The 18956-nt window shown below is 33.2% G+C and overlaps 1 long non-coding RNA gene across 2 annotated transcripts in view; it reads right to left on the bottom strand.

Moving 5' to 3' along the window:
- Positions 1-362: 362 nt before the first annotated feature.
- LOC128249858 (uncharacterized) overlaps positions 363-18956 on the bottom strand; it is a 20063-nt gene continuing 1469 nt past the window's right edge. Inside the window, exons 2-5 of one of the 2 annotated variants that reach the window (XR_016244981.1) lie at positions 14677-14868; positions 14482-14580; positions 11747-11860; positions 363-3192 (exon numbers count right to left, since the gene is read on the bottom strand). This is a non-coding gene — a long non-coding RNA (uncharacterized LOC128249858). The remainder of the gene's footprint in view (positions 3193-11746; positions 11861-14481; positions 14581-14676; positions 14869-18956) is intronic. The other variant, XR_016244982.1, reaches the window with a different exon arrangement.

The following is an 18956-nucleotide window of genomic DNA, read 5'->3' on the forward strand; positions in this document are numbered from 1 at the left end:
TAATACTCAAACTGTTTTTTAACATTTTTTATTATTCTCAAAGACTTTTGATAATCTTTTTCTAAAAAAGCGAAACCGGTTAAGTAAATAAATATCTTTAAAATAAGTGCATTTTCAAACCTTCTTTCATATATATTTCCACTCGTATGGTATTCCACAACTTTACTTTATTATATATATATATATATATATATATATATATATATATATATATATATATATTCATATATATATATGTATATATATATATATGAATGTGTGTGTATGCATATGTAAATCTACTGCAATTTCCATCGGTAATTGGTTCCAAGACATGTATCTACTTGAAGAATAATGTAACACCACGAAAAATCATTAAAAAAACTTTATTAGATTTTATCTGCTTTAATAAATGGTTTGTACATATTTTCACATGTATTGTATTTGATTGCTTCTTCAGTATTCGATTTTAGGCGGTTGTTCTTTTAATTTTTAAGATTTTAAAGATGTTCATTGAGACTGGCGTAAAGTCAGATAATTCAAATGAAGTTCAGGTTTATTTCTTCCATTAATTTCTTTAAAAAATGAGGTTAAGTTCAAAAAGACATAACTCAATATGATATAATTTGTAGTATGCCTAATTATGTATGTATGTATGTATGTATGTATGTATGTACGTATGTATGTATGTATGTGCATATGCATGTATCATCATTATCATCGTTGTTGTCATCATCATCATACCATCATCGTTTTTTAATTGTCACATTTGTTGAGGCAGATTTTCTACTGCCAGATGCTCTTCCTGTCACTAATCTTAAACTGCTTCCAACCAAGATATTCTTTCCTGATAGCCAGACATGTCTGCAAAGAAGATTAGAAAATGGAGGATATTATTTGTATGATGGGACACTTGTTTAGAACTATCGAGTGTTGCCAAGACGGGGGATACATAAACACACCCACATTAATGCACATACACACACACATATATATACATATATGCATACTTGTAGCACTCTCAAGTGACCTTGCTCTTTCTCTCACGCTCTCTCCCTCTCTCCCTCTCTCTCTCTCTCTTGCTCTCTCTTTCTTGCTCTCTCTTTCTTGCTCTCTCTCTCTCTCTCTCACACACACACACATATACATATATACATACATACATACAAATATATACATTAGCATAACTAGGCAGGGGTGGTAGGGGCAGCACTTTTAAAGGGATTTTTGTGGGTTCTGGGTGCAGAAAATGGAACGGCTACACTAGTGAGTATATATATTTTTTAATTATCATAAATCTTCCACTGAGGAAGGAGCTGGTTTCCAACAAAGAGACAAGGCTCCATCTTTGGAATGTAGTTAACAGACAAATTCACATTTGGAACTTGAGAAATGTCTTGCATATTTTTACTGTTCCACTGACAGCTTGGACTTGTAATGCGCAAATTAGCCGGTCAATTTCTCTTTCTGAAAATCCCAGTTTATCCAGATTGTCCTTTAAGCTTTTACTAACAAAACCTAGTGCTCCAATTATGATTGGTATGAATATGGATTCGATATAGATGCTGGAGGTTTCGAAGCAGTTTTCCATAGATGTCCTCTTTTGCTTTGATTTTCAAAGACAGATTTATATCTGCAAGGCAGCTGATCTCTATGAAGGTACATACCATTGCCCCTCTATCCCAAACGACAATATCTGGCCTGTTGTGTTTACATTTGACAGAAGTTTTGATGAGAATGTTTTGCCAGTATACCTTGAGTTGGTGTTTATGAATGTATTCCTTAACAGGGATTTTCTAAGTTTATTTTGGGACAGTCTTTCTTGCGGATGGCACTGTAAATTGTTTGAGCGACATTATACTCTATAGGGAGGTAGTACCATGATGACATTTTAGGACAGCTGCTAATTATATGTGTGATGTCTTCCACAGAAACATGACATAACCTATACATGCGGTTGCACCTTGGGATTACAAGAGCATCACTCTCTCTTGTTCACTAGGTATTTTTTGGAAATCTCCTGTTCCTGGATTGCAAATGTATAGCCTTCAAAGTGTGATGTGATGTAATGGTCTTGTGTTCCAGAGAGGCTGTGCTTCATGTCAATTCTACTGTCTTCAAGCTTCTGGGCAACATACCCATGCATAGTCTTTTTTTCTCTATGTATGCTGAGTACTTTCCATCTAGGTCTTCTTTGAGGTAAGAGAGCCCAGCTGATTTGGGTATGTACAGGAGATCATCAGGAAGAGAGTGTTTCTTGAGGAGTTCACTGTCAACTCGTACAATGTTGCTCACTTCACTTTTCTGCACTGCATTTATGTATTTATTTTTGCTGTTGTTGTTCAGCAGGTGCTGCCTGAGTGATACCATACGCCATGTATGTATGTATATATGTATTAGTATATGTATGTATGAGTATATATGAATATATCTATTTATAGATATAAATGTGTATGTTTGTGTGGGTGTGAACAAGTAATTTTACTAAGCATGTATACATTCAGGGTGTGTTGAATGAATTGTCTAAATTACGCAAAAAGGAAAATTATACTGACATCTCATTTTAACAGATACATTTACCAAAATTACATTAAAATATCTTGAAATACCAAAGAGTAAATTTATTCAATACAATCACTATTGGCTTCAACCACAGCCTCCATACGACTTCAGAAATTCCTGCAACTCTTCTGGACAGTCTCCTTGTTTAAGTTTGTGAATGTTTCCATAATCCTTGCCTTCATTTCATCTTTGATGTTACAAGGAATTTTGCTGGTCTCTTGCTCAACTGTACCTCACATATAATAATCAAGGGGGTTGCAGTCTGGGGAGTTAGGTGGCCAGATGTTAGGGGTGGTGTGGTTGCAGAAATTGTCTGACAGCCATGACATAAGGTCTTCCATCATCCACCCAGGGCAGCATTACCTCCTCCAAGCACTTGATGGAGGCCTCCATGTTAAGTCTGAGACTGTGTTGAAAGACAAATGGAAGCATAATGTCACTATCACTATTGATCACTCCGAACACCATGATGTTGACTGGACGTTTGATTTTTATCACACTTCGTACATGTTTGTATTGGTACATGTTTGTATTGGATCTTCTGGCACTTCATATTGAAACTTCCAGCATGAATGCCAAGCAGTATAGTAAGTTGGTTCCAAATTTCTGGCAGAGTGAATTGACCCTACTATACTGTATAGTCGACAAAACCTAAAACAGACAAGGCACGAAATTAAAAATATAAAATGGTGACAATTTACCCATCACCCCCTGTATATGTATATGTGTAACTTCATGTAGTCTATTTATTTATTTATTTATTTATTTATTATTATTATTATTATTATTATTATTATTATTATTATTATTATTATTATTATTATTATTATTATTATTATTATTATTATTATTATTATTATTATTATTATTATCATCATTATTATCATCGTTATTTCTCTGTATCACAGGTTTTGTAGGAGCTCTTATTATTATTATGATTATTATTATTATTATTATTATTACTACTACTATTATAACTGCTGCTGTTGCATCTGTTGTAATTGCTTTGTCATTACATTTGTTATTATTGCTGAATTGCATTGTGAAATATGTTCTGAAAATTGTACTGTTTAGGTTTATTATACTTATTTTCTCATATGATTTATTATTTTTTTATTTATTGTTCATACATCTAGGAAAACGTAGAGAGCAAAGCTGTTATTCAAATGTTCTCATTTAGGGAGGAGAATATATCTTATTTCTTATTTTCCTACCTGAAAAACTGAAGTACATTTTCAATAATGCCTGCAGGAGTGTTTTTTTTGTTTTTTGTTTTTTCATAACAATGGTAGTCATATTCCTCTCATACTTTGCAGGAGAGATAAACAAAATATTTGGAATAATTACTCAAGTAATGGTGGTAATACACACATTTACAGCCACAGTAGCAAGAACATTATTGCAAGAACAATGAGAAGAACAAGAAGACAGCCTAATGTGACAATAACAATGGCAAAAACATTAATAACCACAACAATTGTGGTATCTGCAACATCAACAATAACAGCAACAAGCACTTTGATAGTAAGGAAAAGAACAGCAGATAAAGAAATACCTTTGTAGGTGTTGTTGCTATGGAGAAAATATACCTGTACTAAAAATGTTATTGAATACATGGGTATGTGTCAGCAGCAGAAAAGACATTCCCAGAAACATGGAGAAAAAGGCAGGTAGATATATCATAAAATAAAGTTGGTGCTGATGTTGATGTACTCAGGGTTGGTTTTGAGCTAATTAAATTTGTTCAAATTGGATCCCCACTCCAAGAGAGTGGCCCTATGCACATGCTTGTGTGGAGGATGCTATAATGAATTTTTAGTATATCATTGTGACAAATGGTGGAACCTCAAGTCCTCATCATGCTTTGGCTGGGTCTAACATAGTCCACAAAGCATAAAACATCAATCTTCTACTTTTGTAGAGTAGAGGACCCCACTGACAGTGCTCTGACTGGGCCCCATACTTCCTAGTGGCAGCCCTGATGTACTGAATCACACATATAAAATATTCTTAATTAATTGAAATTTATCTTTTAGCTGGAGAAAATATAGAAAAATACCATCATATGGGGGATGCACTGTGACAAGGTGTGAAATTATACATAATCATTGTAAGATGGAACCCTTATTTGAACTAGATGAGTGCATGCAGATGTGAATCACAGCTCTTCACTCATCTCAGACAGTCCCAGCTGATGGATTTCCTTGTCTGCAAAGCCTATCAATAGTGCTACCAGGTCAAGAATTTACACATGTTACCAGCATGGGTGTATTTTATGTGGCACCAGCACAGGTGCTTTTTATGTGGCACTAGTACATGGAGACAAGAAACCAGTATATGGCCCTTTTGATACTTTAAGAGTCATATGGAACGTTGTGTGGAAGTTTTCCCTTTTGAATTCCCCTCAGTAATCCATAGGTTCCACCTGAAAGTCTTCTGTAATAGACCTATCAATTGATTTTGATCTTTTCCCAGAATTATCTTGATCACGTAATCCAATGGGTCCTTCCCTTTTGTAAAAGTTACTTGCGTATGTTTTGAAGGAATATTTGACAAGAGCTGCACGAGGTTCCATAGTCTATTTTGGCATGGTTTCTATGACTGGAATGATTTACATGTGGAACCAGCATGGGTGCATTATATGTGGCACCAGCATGTAAGTTTTATACATGCACCAGCACAGATGCATTATACATGGTACTAGCATGGGTGCTTTACACATGGTACCAGCACAGATGCTTTTTATGTGGCACCAGCACAGGTGCTTTTTATGTGGTACTATTACATGGAGGCAAGAAACCAGCATATGGCCCTTTTGATGCTTTAAGAGTCATATGGTACCTTGTGTGAGAGTTTTCCCTTTGAATTACCCTCAGTATACCACTATATGACCCCCCACTCCCACCATATCATTGTGGACATCCTGAATTCACTAATATATGTTATGATAGTATAGCTTTTATAGATCAGCACCAATCTAGCAGACCTCTACATGTTAAAATTCAAAAATTTCTAAAGACATTAACAGACTGCTTTTATGTGTATCTATGTGGTTTAGTCTCAAGTCAGTTCTACTTAACTAGACTTGACTCACCTGTCATTTTTTTGTATTTCATATGCTGTGTTTCTCAGATGATATAATCTAGGCTTTCTTTTTTCTAATAAAACAGCCAAATCTGATTTGTGAAAGATTTCATCGCTTTGCAAAAAGATCAAATGACCATTTAGAAGTCCCACTTTGACTTGGTTTTTGTGTCAATGCATATGTTTTATGTGTTTGCATACATGCCAATGTGTATGTATATATGATGTATTAAATAAACATTGTTCACTAAACATTGTTCTCTGTGTGTGTATTTGTGTGAGTGTATGTGTATGTGAGTTTGTGTGTGTGTGTTTTCATGTGCGTGTAGAAATCTACATATGTAAATACTCTTTTTTTACTTGTTTCAGTCATTTGACTGTGGCCATGCTGGAACACCGCCTTTAGTCAAGCACTTCGACCACAGGACTTATTCTTTGTAAGCCTAGTACTTATTCTATCCATCTCTTTTGCCGAATCGCTAAGTTATAGGGACGTAAACACACCAGCATCGGTTGTCAAGCGATGTTGGGGAGACAAGCACACACATATATATATATATATATACATATATACGACGGGCTTCTTTAAGTTTCCGTCTACCAAATCCACTCACAAGGCTTTGGTTGGCCCGAGGCTATAGTAGAAGACACTTGCCCAAGGTGCCACACAGTGAGACTGAACCCGGAACCATGTGGTTGGTAAGCAAGCTACTTACCACACAACCACTCCTGCACCTATATATACACACGTATATATGTATGAATGTAAATACACACACACACACACACACATATGTATATATATGTATATGTGTGTGCATATACATAAATATATATATTTGTGTATATGTGTATATATATATTTATGTATATATATTTGTATATATCTGTATATATATATATGTGTGTGTGTATCTATAGCCACCTATATTATAATGCATCTAATATATCATAATATATTAACTTATTAATCTCATTGTATTATATATATATATATATATATATATATATATATATATATATATATATATATATATATATATAGTGGGATGCATGGCTAAGTGGTTATGGTGTTGCACTTATGATTGCATGATTGCGATTTCAATTCCTAGCCCAAGGGGAGCAAAACACTTTATCTCATGTTGCATTCTGATCATGTCAACTCCTGAAGAATGGCACACACTGCACCTGTTCAGACAATTTCGATTTGATGGAGAGAGTATACTAATGTACGGCATAAGCATTTCATTACGATAGATAAATTAACTGTGCAGGTTGTTCGGTAAAAGCTAAATGCTCATTCGTCATCTTCGATGGGTGAATACATCATATATATATATATATATATATATATATATACACACACACACACACACACACACACACACACACACACACACACACACATACACAAATATGAATATATATATAGACGGTTGTAAATTGTAAAGCATAACTGTCACCAATACTACATGAACCTGAAGATTGCATAGTTTAATGCATGAAAGTACTAGTTCAATCAGAATGAACATTTAATCTTCTGTCATTTCATTATATTATATTATCTTATATTATTATAAGATGAAAATCAAAGTTGGAATTTCTTTGAGTAATATATATATAAGTATGTATGTATTCATGTATATATTTATACATGTGTATATATATACGTATGTATATATTTGTACATGTATGTATATATGTATGTATATATTTGCATATATGTGTATATATGCATGTGTGTGTTTATATATACATATATACCCCACACCTTGTTAACAAAGAAGGGATATGTTTTAAAATTTTCAGTCAGAGGGAAATAGCACTAACTGATAACATTATTCTTAAACAGAATAAAATACAATAATCATCCATAAAACTATTACACTTTTAGGTAAACAATTATCATATCGCTTATTCATATCTCTCTTTTCTAACTGTGATATGACATATTCAATGGAGAAAAGCTTTCATGTGATCTTCACACATTACCACTACATGAGCTTAATACATGAATATTGACCAATCAATTTGCACATTAACTGATATTGTTCTGAGTCACATTCTTGCTTTAAATACAAACTGTTTTCATAACAACGGCCAGAATAGACACAATTTGTGACAAAACTGCATACACTGTACACTTCTGAAAATCTCTTGTGAAACCAGTAAAGTGTATTCCTATATCTTAAAATATAATTCAATTCTAATTAATTCTAATATATTCTCTGTGCATTTTCACCTTCATTTTTTCAATTCTGAAACTTGTTTTGATTCATAACAGTATATATATATATATATATATATATATATATATATATATATATATGATAGATTGCTAGCCACTATTTCTATTTTCTCTCCTTGTTTATTTCTGAGTTCCTTTCTGTCAAAGAGCATAGGCTTGAAAAAGACTTTCTCACTTCCCAACCATTAAACTAATACATCTGTTTGTTGTTTACATACCTGTCTTCGTCTTTTGTCTTTTTGTAAATTCCCACTATATATATATATATATATATATATATATATATATATATATATATAACCACATGCACTATATACTCGTTCTTCAGTTCAGCTTTATTATTTTTCTTATTTTAGTGTCCTTTGTCTGAAACATTTCATCACACATCCTGTGGCCTCTTCATCAACTCTCCATCCCACATGTTTCCTCCAGTATATAGATATATGAATGTATATGTAATCATACTGTGAGATTTAGATTTTAATTGCATGAACAACCAATATCTAAAACTCTATGAGCATGTGTAGCTGTGTGGTAAGAAGCTTGCTTTTCAACCACATGGTTCCAGGTTCCGCTCCATTGCATGGCACCTTGGGCAAGTGTCTTCTACTATAGCCTTGGTCTGACCAAAGCCTTGTGAATGGATTTGGTAGACAGAAACTGGAAGAAGCCCATTATTGTATATAAATATATGTATGTATTTTTTTTTGTGTGTGTGTGATTGTCCCCCCACCATTGTTTGACAACTGATACTGGTGTGTTTATGTCCCCATAACTTAGTGGTGCAGCAAAAGGGAGCAATAGAGTAAGTACTAGGCTTACAAAGAATAAGTCCTATGGCCAATTTCTTCAATTAACACTCACTAAGGTGGTGCTCCAGCATGGCCGCAGTCAAATGACTGAAACAAGTAAAAGAATAAAAGAATAAAAGAATTCTTATATATATCTCCAAAGAAAATAACCATGTGGTTCACTTGATTTGTAGTCTGAATTTCCTTTGATTGGTCCAGAGTAAAAAAAAAAAGAAAACAAAACAGAAGAGTTTATTATGGTCATTGATAATGTAACACCATCTGCAGTCCAGTATAAATTTTAAAGATCACTAGTGAAAGTAGGGCAATCTCTGAAGGTTTGACAATGCAATCGGCTTATAGGATTTTCTTCATTAAACAAATAATTTTTATTGTTAATGAAACATGGATTAGATGATGATACAACTAAATAATTTCTGAACAAACTCTCTAACTGCATTTTGTTATTTCTATGCCTGTATATGTGTGTGTATATATATATATATATATATATATATATATATACATACATTATATGTGTTGATATGTTTATATATGTGTGTGTGTTTGTGTATATATGTTTATATATGGGGAGAATTCACAAAAAAAAGCAAAAGACGAAGACAGGTGGTGTAGACAACAAGCAGATATATTAGTATAACGCTCAGGAAGTGAAAAAGTCTTTAACATTTCGAGCCTAAGCTCTTCCACAGAAAGGAACACAGAAAGAACAAGGAGAGAAAAAAAGAATGTGTAGTGGCTAGGGATATGTATGTATGTGTGTATCTTACATATATAAAAACATCGTCTTCATCATTTAACATCCATTTTCCATGCTTGTGTATGTGTATGTGTGTGTATGTGTGCATGCATATATACATATACATGCGTATACATGATCATATGTATGTGCATATTTATGTATGCATGCTTGTGTTTATGTTCTTCTCCATATTACAGCTGCATGTATTCAGGATAACATTGTTGAACATATGTACACTAACATACACATGCACAATCACACATACTTATAAATGCATGTATGCACTCACAAACATGTGCGCACACACACACACAGAGGAAGTATTTGCTACTGGTAATGCGTGTGGTGAAGGATGTGGGTATGTATGTGTTTCGAGTGTATGATTATATAATATAGTTGATGTACATGTTAGTTAATGAATCTGTAATTCTGCATGTGTGTGTGTGTGTGTGTGTGTGTGTGTGTGTGTGTGTGTGTGTGTGTGTGTGTGTGTGTTCATTTGAGCTTTTCATGTATTTTCACTTTTTCCAACTGTCACACAGGGTGGCTGGATTTCTTTTGATTTTGTTCTTTCATTCTGATTTCTTCTCTCTTTTCTTCTCTCTCACTTCCACCTTTCACCCCTCTCATTTCCTTTTCTGACTTCTAATTCCCCCCTCTTTCTCTCCTCTTTCTTTCTCATATCCTTACTTTATATCACTCTGTCTCCTTTCTTTCTCTTTCTCTACTTCTATCCCATCCTATTTTCTCACTTTTTTTGTTTCTCTCTCTCTCTCTCTCTCTCTCTCCCTCTCTCTCTCAGTCTCTCTCTCTCAGTCTCTCTCTCTCTCTCAGTCTCTCTCTACTTCTCTCCATTTCATTCTCCTCACATTTCTCACTTTTTTCTTACCATTACTCTGCCACTCTCACTCTCTCTCTCTTTTTCCATTTCATTCTCTCTTTTCTCACTCCTCCCCTTTCTATTACCTCACCTCTTTTCTTCTCACTCTCACTCTCACCTTACTTTCTCTCTCTTTCCCATTCCATTCTCTCTGCTCTCATTTCTCCCTCGCTTCTCTTTACTCCTACTCTTTCCATTTCAATCTCTCTTCACAACTCTTTCGGCATTTCTCTCTTTCTGTCACTCTACCTTCCCACTTTCTCTCCTCCCTCCAATTCTATCATATCCTGAGGAGAAATTCTTTTCCATTAGTCAGCTCTTTCATTTCCATAGCTTCCAGCAAACATTCTTTCATTGATAGCTGTTGCGTCTCTCGGTGTTTCATTTCTCTACTTAATGCTGGCCACTCCAGCTGTGACTCTTGTCCAAGCTGGTTATAAATTCTCAGTACACAGTTCTCAGACATCCTCATCACAAAATTCCACACCACATCATTAGAATTAATTTAAGTAGAATGTAATTCTTGATGAGAAAGATATAAAACATTCATAATAGTGCTTTCTTGTAACTAAAAAGTAATTGTTCTCTTTATACATTAGCAGTGAAGCAAATTAGTTTCTCTGCCATACTTTCCAATACAATGTGATCCAAAGCAACAGAACAGCCTCTAAGTGGTAATTCACCGTGCTAGAAATAGCAGTCAAAATTTTTTTAAATCACACCATTTATTTTTCTCTTGGAAAGTGAAGGATATGCTGGATAAAAATAGAATGGCCATGGTTGGAATGTCATTACGATTGTCTTGTCCTAGATACACTATGTCCAAAATAAACAGGCAGCATGGTCATAACTAACGAAGCTTTTACTTATGGCAAAAATAGATATTACAATCAAATATTTGACTTCATTCAATTAGCCAAACTGTTTCTCTCCAGTTTTGTGGTCTTATTATTTTGGTTATCATCAACTAAGCGATGACTTAACTGAGCCAGATTAAATGTGTTCCAATATTCAGTTTTGTCTTTCTAGCAGATTTGTTAGAGTGTCAGATGGGTTGCCTTGCAGTATCCCATCTGTTTTCTGACCTTTTGCATTCTGATAAGAACATCTGTGATGGCACTGGTATCCTGCTGCATCAGCCTTGTCTTTCCTATAGACATTGGTGGCATAGAGAAGAGAAACCTCCAACTGCTGGTATTCCATTGCCCAAGTCTTAGCGAGGAAATTTCCAGGGACATCTCCATAGTCACATAAAACTATCATATGTCAGTGAAATGAGTAGAAAAAATGTAGGATCATGAAATTGGCATTATCTTATTTTATCTTTCTGTCATCTTGTGTACAAAGCCTGCTGGGGTTGATTCTGTATTTTATTCTTCTAATGAGGATTAATAAATTAAATTCCTATAATAATAGTGGGATTCAATCAAGTGACTTACCTGAAAATTTCTTGCTTTGTCAGTTCAAAAAGTTAGTACATTCTTTTCTTCTTATGAAAGATTCTGCTCAAAATGTTAATGATTTCTCAAGAACTTAACACATCCCAATTCAAGCTGAAAAGGAGGGGTGGACTTCTAAGATGTCATGTGACCTTCAAGAAATAACATCTATTTCTTCATTGCATTACACCCTGCTATCTCTAAAAGTAGCTTGAATATTGTAGTCTTATACATTATATCTGGAAATAAGTTGGAATGGTCACAGTTGCACTGTCTTTGACCATAAATCTGTTCAGTCAGGGTTGGCCTGATAATACAAGCCTCAAAATTACATCTACAAATACCAGGTTTTATTTCTGATTTTTAGTGAACCAATTCTTGCTATGCAACTAAACATGAGCAGCTCAAGGTTACCAAAATACTTAACAATTAAACTGAACAGCTGAACTCAAGGAAACCCAAAATTTATCATTTTCAGTCAACATATTCATTTGTAACAGTAACTTTAATAGATTCAGGTTTCATAACATGATTCAGCTCAAAATGCTTTGCATGATTTCTGCAACTTTTTGATGTTTGATATTAATATAGTCATCTTGTTGCAGTTTGGGCATTCACACTGAATCTTTTAAATACTGTCATGTTTTAATTTCACAGCAGTTAAACCTCAGAATAAAAACAATGTTAGTTCCCTTAGGAATAAGACATGGCAAGAAATACAACATAGACGTTTTTTTAATAATCATAAAATTTTAGACTCACTGTGAAAATAAAGAAAACTGTTACACCACAGGGTTTTATCTTACCATTTGTACAAAAATTTGGTTCAAATGATTAGTTTCTAGAGAAATAATAGCCATCTCCTGCCTAGAGTGAGATTAATAGCTTGTAGATATTTATAGCATGTGGGGTACTATAAATTTCATGTGATTGTATAAAACAGTAATAATGAATACATGAGCGTGTACATACACATATAAAAACACAAATATATATAGAACAAGTAGAAAGATATATTTTCAACAAGTATACTATTCAGGATTTATGCATTGAAAATATATCTTTCTACTTGTTCTACAATACATTTCATCGCTTAAAAAAACAAAAAAACTTATGTTTGTTTACATATGATGTTAGAAATATATGTGTCTGTGAGTGTACACACACATATACATTATATATCCATACACAAATATGTATATATACATGTATACAAACATATAAATATGTATTAATACATATATATGTATACATTTGTATATACATACACAAATATGTATATATACATATATATATATACATATATACATGTACATATACATGTTGGTATGTATATGAGTGTATGTTTTTGCATGTGTGTGTCTGCATATGTAGTTGAAAGTGGATCCAGATTACCATAAACATTTCTTTTTAATTATTCTTTAATTATGAAATATAGTAATATTTTGCTTGTTTTAGATATTTTCCTAATTACTTCTCTTTCTGTACTGTTACTTCTTTATCATACAATTCTTTTAACCTCTTTAAGTATATAAACACTCAAAACTGCATACTGTACTTACTCTTTCAATTTATCCTCCTCTCACCCTTTTATTTACTTCTCTTCTTCTTTCTTTTCTGTCCATACTTCTTTGTTTTCTCTCAGATCATAAAGATTTCCTTTGAAGTTACTCAGATGATTTATGATACTCTGTGCTAGATACACAGGTTTAATACAGTTCTATATTTAAGAGACGAGGAATTATGTACATTATTTATATTCAACGAATATTTGTCCTCATCTTGTTTGTTGTTAACTCAACGTTTCGGCTGATATACCCTCCAGCCTTCATCAGGTATCTTGATGAAAATTTCGAACCTGGGTTCTCATTCCTAAGGTATTTTTTGATGTTGTTGTTATTATTATTATTATTATTATTATTATTATTATTAATCGAACTCAGAATCTTGGGGTTAGTAGCCCACTCTCTTAACCACTATGCCATACGCCTGTGGTTAAGGGCGTGGGCTACTAGCCCCAAGATTATGAGTTCAATTCCAGGCAGTGACCTGAATAATAATAATAATAATAATAATAATAATAATAATAATAATAACATCGAAAATTACCTTAGGAATGAGAGCCCAGGTTCGAAATTTCCCCTAAGATACCTAATGAAGGCTGGAGGATATATCAGCCGAAAATGGATTTTCAACAAACCAAACAAGATGAGGACAAATATCCATCAAATGGAAATAATGTAAATAATGTAAATAATGTACACAGATTCAATGTTTTACCTTCTCAACCTGATAATTGCTTGAACATAACAAACTAATAAATGAATCCATCTTCTAAAATGTTCTTGTCAAGTGATACACTAAAACTTTGACTTTTACCATTTCTTTTACTTACACTTCCAGTGGGAACTTATCCTCCCTGTAACAACATGAACACCTGCTAAAGTATCAATATATAGGTGAATTTATTTACGTTGTTCTTGCATTAATTTATTCATAAAGGTCATGATGAAATGACTACAGCTTTTCATTATATAATGAATACTGTATGATCAGTGCTATATAATCATTGCTCACATTCATGTTTTCCAACTTAAATAATTTATTACTGAAATATTGTTGAAATAGCTGTAACCAAGGAATAAATACACTGTACCAGTACCTTCATTCTTTGCTTGTTATATATTTATGTATGAATGGATGGCTGGATGGATGGATTGAGGAAAGTTCAGTACCTAACAGAAGATAGTTTACTCCTAAACAGGTATTGTTGGGTTCAAGGGTTTCTGCTCAAGATGAAATTACTAGTCACACTGGCACTGAATTCTCAACAGCTGAAATAAAGTAATTAGATTGATTGAATCAACTGGAACACACATCATTGTAACTGACAGAGAACGAGATAGATATATACACATATATATACTTACGCATACATAGCATACACACACACACACACGTGTTTTCATCCTCTTCTTGACATGGTATAAGGGTTGTAAACAAGCATCACCATCCCTGTCTTCTGTGAAAAACCTGTTGGGCCATGCTTGGGAAAAGGTGATGGTAGTTCACAGGAAGGGCATCCAGCCATAGAAAATCTGCTTCAGTGAATTCTATCTGACCTGTACAAGCATGGAAAAGTGGACATTAAATTGATGACGAGGGCTATGTATGTATATATATATATATATATGTGTGTGTGTGTGTGTGTGTGTATGTGTGTAGGTGTGGGGTATGGTGATGTATGAAACTTCTTGATCTCTCATTCACACACACACACACATATGCACAATTATATATGTATGTATATTTGATTGGTGTGTCAGCTAGAAAGAAACTTGAAGTAATGAAACATTTGTCAAATTTACCAATGATACATGTATATGCATGTGTGTGCTAGTGTGTATATATGTGTACTGAAGTTTTGACCATCATTTGTGTGATTCTGTCAAAAGAAAAGCGTGTACCTCGGTCTATAAGCAAGTTGATAGGGGGAGTATATTGGAGATATTGAATAACACTAAATGAACCATATTTTTTTTATTGCAAAGTATATCCCAATAGGGATGATATTATAACATGACCTCAACCAGAGAAGACAAGTATAGCTCATTAGCCTTCATTTTTAGATGTTCGTCAATAATATTTAAAATACCTAGAATTAAAGACAATTATTCAAACATCAATGTTTTTATGTATAAGTGTATGTATGTCAACAAATATATGTGTATATCTATGCATGTGTATATGTATACACATAAAACATGAATGTCCACATTCCTAAATTTGCTCACATATACATATGTGTGTATGTGTGTATTGATAGATAGATATACATGTGTGTGTATATATATATATATATATATATATTATACATATTTATATATGTGTGTGTGTATGTATAGAGAGTGATACATATCATTTATATGTTTATAAATATACATATATATGTGTATTTGCTTTGCAGCCACATGGTTCTGTATAGCATTTTGGGCAAGTGTTTTCTAGTATAGCTTCCAGCTGACCAAAGATTTGTAAGTAAATTTGAGAGATTGAAAGTGTAAGAAGCTTGTCATATGTACATACATACATACATACATACATACATACATACATACATACATGCGTACATACATACCTACATACATATCTATATATATATAAATACAGTGTACATTTAAACACATAAGAAGTATCCATCATAGGATTCCTTGCACACTAGAAGGAACAGCTAAATCCAAACCACTATTAAGGATAAATTTTGGAGGGAATGAAAAATAAAAACATTTACCATCTATCTCCTGAATCATGGTTTCAGACTTTTTTAGCAAATAAAATGCTGGATTACCTCGTGCTTATATGTTTAATCTAGGTGTACCTGCTGATGAAGACTTCGTGTAGCAAATTATTTTATTTGCTAAAAAAGTCTGAAACCATGGTCCAGGAGATAGATGGTAAATGTTTTTATTTTTCATTCCCTTCGAAATTTATCCCTAATAGTGGTTAGGATTTTAGCTGTTCCTTCTAGCGTGCAAGGAATTCTATGACGGATAACTCTCATGTGTTTAAATGTACACAGTATTTATATGAATAATATATAGTCTATTGACTAAATTTTTTGACACGCTAGGCCACTGGTAGTAGAAATTTTTAATATTTCTTATTTCCCTGATATTATTAATAATATATATATATATATATATATATATATATGTATGTATAAAAAATGTGCCTGAAACAGCTGTAGTGATGAATCACTATTCATCTGTTGTTATTTATTTCATTCACCTAACTCAGAACCTGCAATTAGCCTTGATCTACATTCTATTGAGTGCAGTACAACTAGTGCAGTGTTTCTACTCAGGTACAGTATGGAGACGTGATATATCCAGTCAAATACTTATGATGATACATGCAACTGGAGTATTAATCTGTCTTTACTTCAGTATGTATCCATATGGTCCTCTATTGTTGTTTTGTACATGATAGCAATCTCATTGACCCGACCTTGATGCTTTATTATTTGAGGATCTGATTCACTCAAATCCTGAACATGCATATATATATATATGTGTGTGTGTGTGTGTGTGTGTGTGTGTGTGTGTGTGTGTGTGTGTGTGTGTACATTCATACTCTTTTATTCTTTTGCATGTTTCAGTTATTTAACCCTGACCATGCCGGAGCACCGCTTTTAGTCAAACAAAATGACCCTAGGACTTGTTCTTTGTAAGCCTAGTATTTATTCTATCAGTCTCTTTTGCCAAAAAGCTAAGTTTTGGGGATGTAAGCACACCATAGATATATATACATATTTATATACACAATGGGCTTCTTTCAGTTTCCATCTACCAAATCCACTCACAAGACTTTGGTCAGCCTGAGACTCTAGTAGAAGACACTCGCCGAAGGTGCCATGCAGTGGGACTGAACCCAGAATCATGTGGTTGGGAAGCAATTACTACACAGCCATATATGTGTGTGCCTTTGTGTCTGTGTTTCTCTCCCACCACCACTTGACAACTGGTGCTGGTTTGTTTACACTCTCATAACATAGTAATTCAGCAAAAGAGACTATTAGAATAAATATCAGGCATAAAAATGTACTGGGGTGAATTCATTCCACTAAAATTTTCCAAGGTGGTGCCCCAGCACCGTCATAGTGTAGTAAATGAAACAAATAAAAAATAAAATATATATAAATACACACACACTCACACATATTTACATATCTCTCTCTCCCTCTAACTATATTTCTCTTTCTCTTTCTCTTTCTCTTTCTTTCTCTCTCTCTCTCTCTCTCTCTCCCTCTCTCTCTCTCTCATATGTATATACACATATACATATGTCTACATATATATGTATATATATACATACATACATATATATATGTGTGTGTATATATATATATACACATATGCACATATATACATATCTATACGTATATATATACACACACACACACACACACACATATATATGTATGTGTGCATGTATGTGTGTGTATATACAAACATACATACACACACACATATATATATATATATATATATATATATATATATATATATATGCATACATAATACATACACACATACAATATAAAACATTTTTACTGGAATAATTTGTGATTTCTTCCTTTTTATATATATCATTATCCTGTTGACTCACTCGATTAAATTGCTTTAATAAATTTCTGTATTGGCTGAAAATTAAATGTTGTAACACTAATTCAAAAAATACCAATAAAAACATTGGGGCAAAAATTCATATAATAATATCAGATTTAAGAGTAACTTCAAATATTGTATCGTAATCATCATCATCATCATCATCATCATGAACACCACTACCATCACGACTATCACCACCACTACTACCACCACCATCATCATCATCAGCCTCATCATTGTTTAATGTCCATTTTCCATACTGATTTGACAGAATCTGGAGAGCCACAGGGTTTCATCAAACTCCATTGTCACCTTCACTCTGGTTTTTATAGTTGGATTCCCATTCTAATGCCAGTCATGTTATAGTGATTATTGTCTATTGATGGATAAGCTACAGAACACTAAATGTTCCTTATATGCTTCTTTCTTATATATTCTTGATCAATGATTCTCAAACTTATTTTGTTACATTATCTCTATTGGAATTCCCAAAGATCATGGAACCGATCTATGATATTCTGAAATATTTTAGAACCTATACCTACATTTTCTGACAATTCCTGCTTTCCTGATTTTATTAAGATATTAGATGAAAGAAACATTTTTCTTGGAAAACTTTTTATTTTCTTAAAAAGCATACAACTTTCTATTTTGAGAATAGCGAATACTATTATCTTATCAAATCAATTTTTATGAAATTTTATTAAAATTTTGGGTTTCTTTGGCACCCACTTTGAGAGACACTGGTCTTAATCATTCACATTTCCATCTCAAACAGAGGCTGACCATCTCAAACAGAGGCTGTTCACTCCTTTGGCTGAGATAAATGATGTGTCTAGATCCTATTAACAAGGCTATGGAAAACAATATTTTCTACAAGAAAACCAATCATCCAAATACTTTTTCATCAACATTGATAAATTGATTTATTTTTTGGGGGTGTAACTGTATTTATTTAGGCCAATGTCCTATTGTTTTCATTATGTTTGATATCAAAAAGGCTAAATTTATGTTGTTCTTTTAAATATGAAATAGATATT

Source organism: Octopus bimaculoides, chromosome 18 (genome assembly GCF_046866305.1).
Source record: "Octopus bimaculoides isolate indiv1 chromosome 18, ASM4686630v1, whole genome shotgun sequence".
NCBI lineage: Eukaryota > Metazoa > Mollusca > Cephalopoda > Octopoda > Octopodidae > Octopus > Octopus bimaculoides.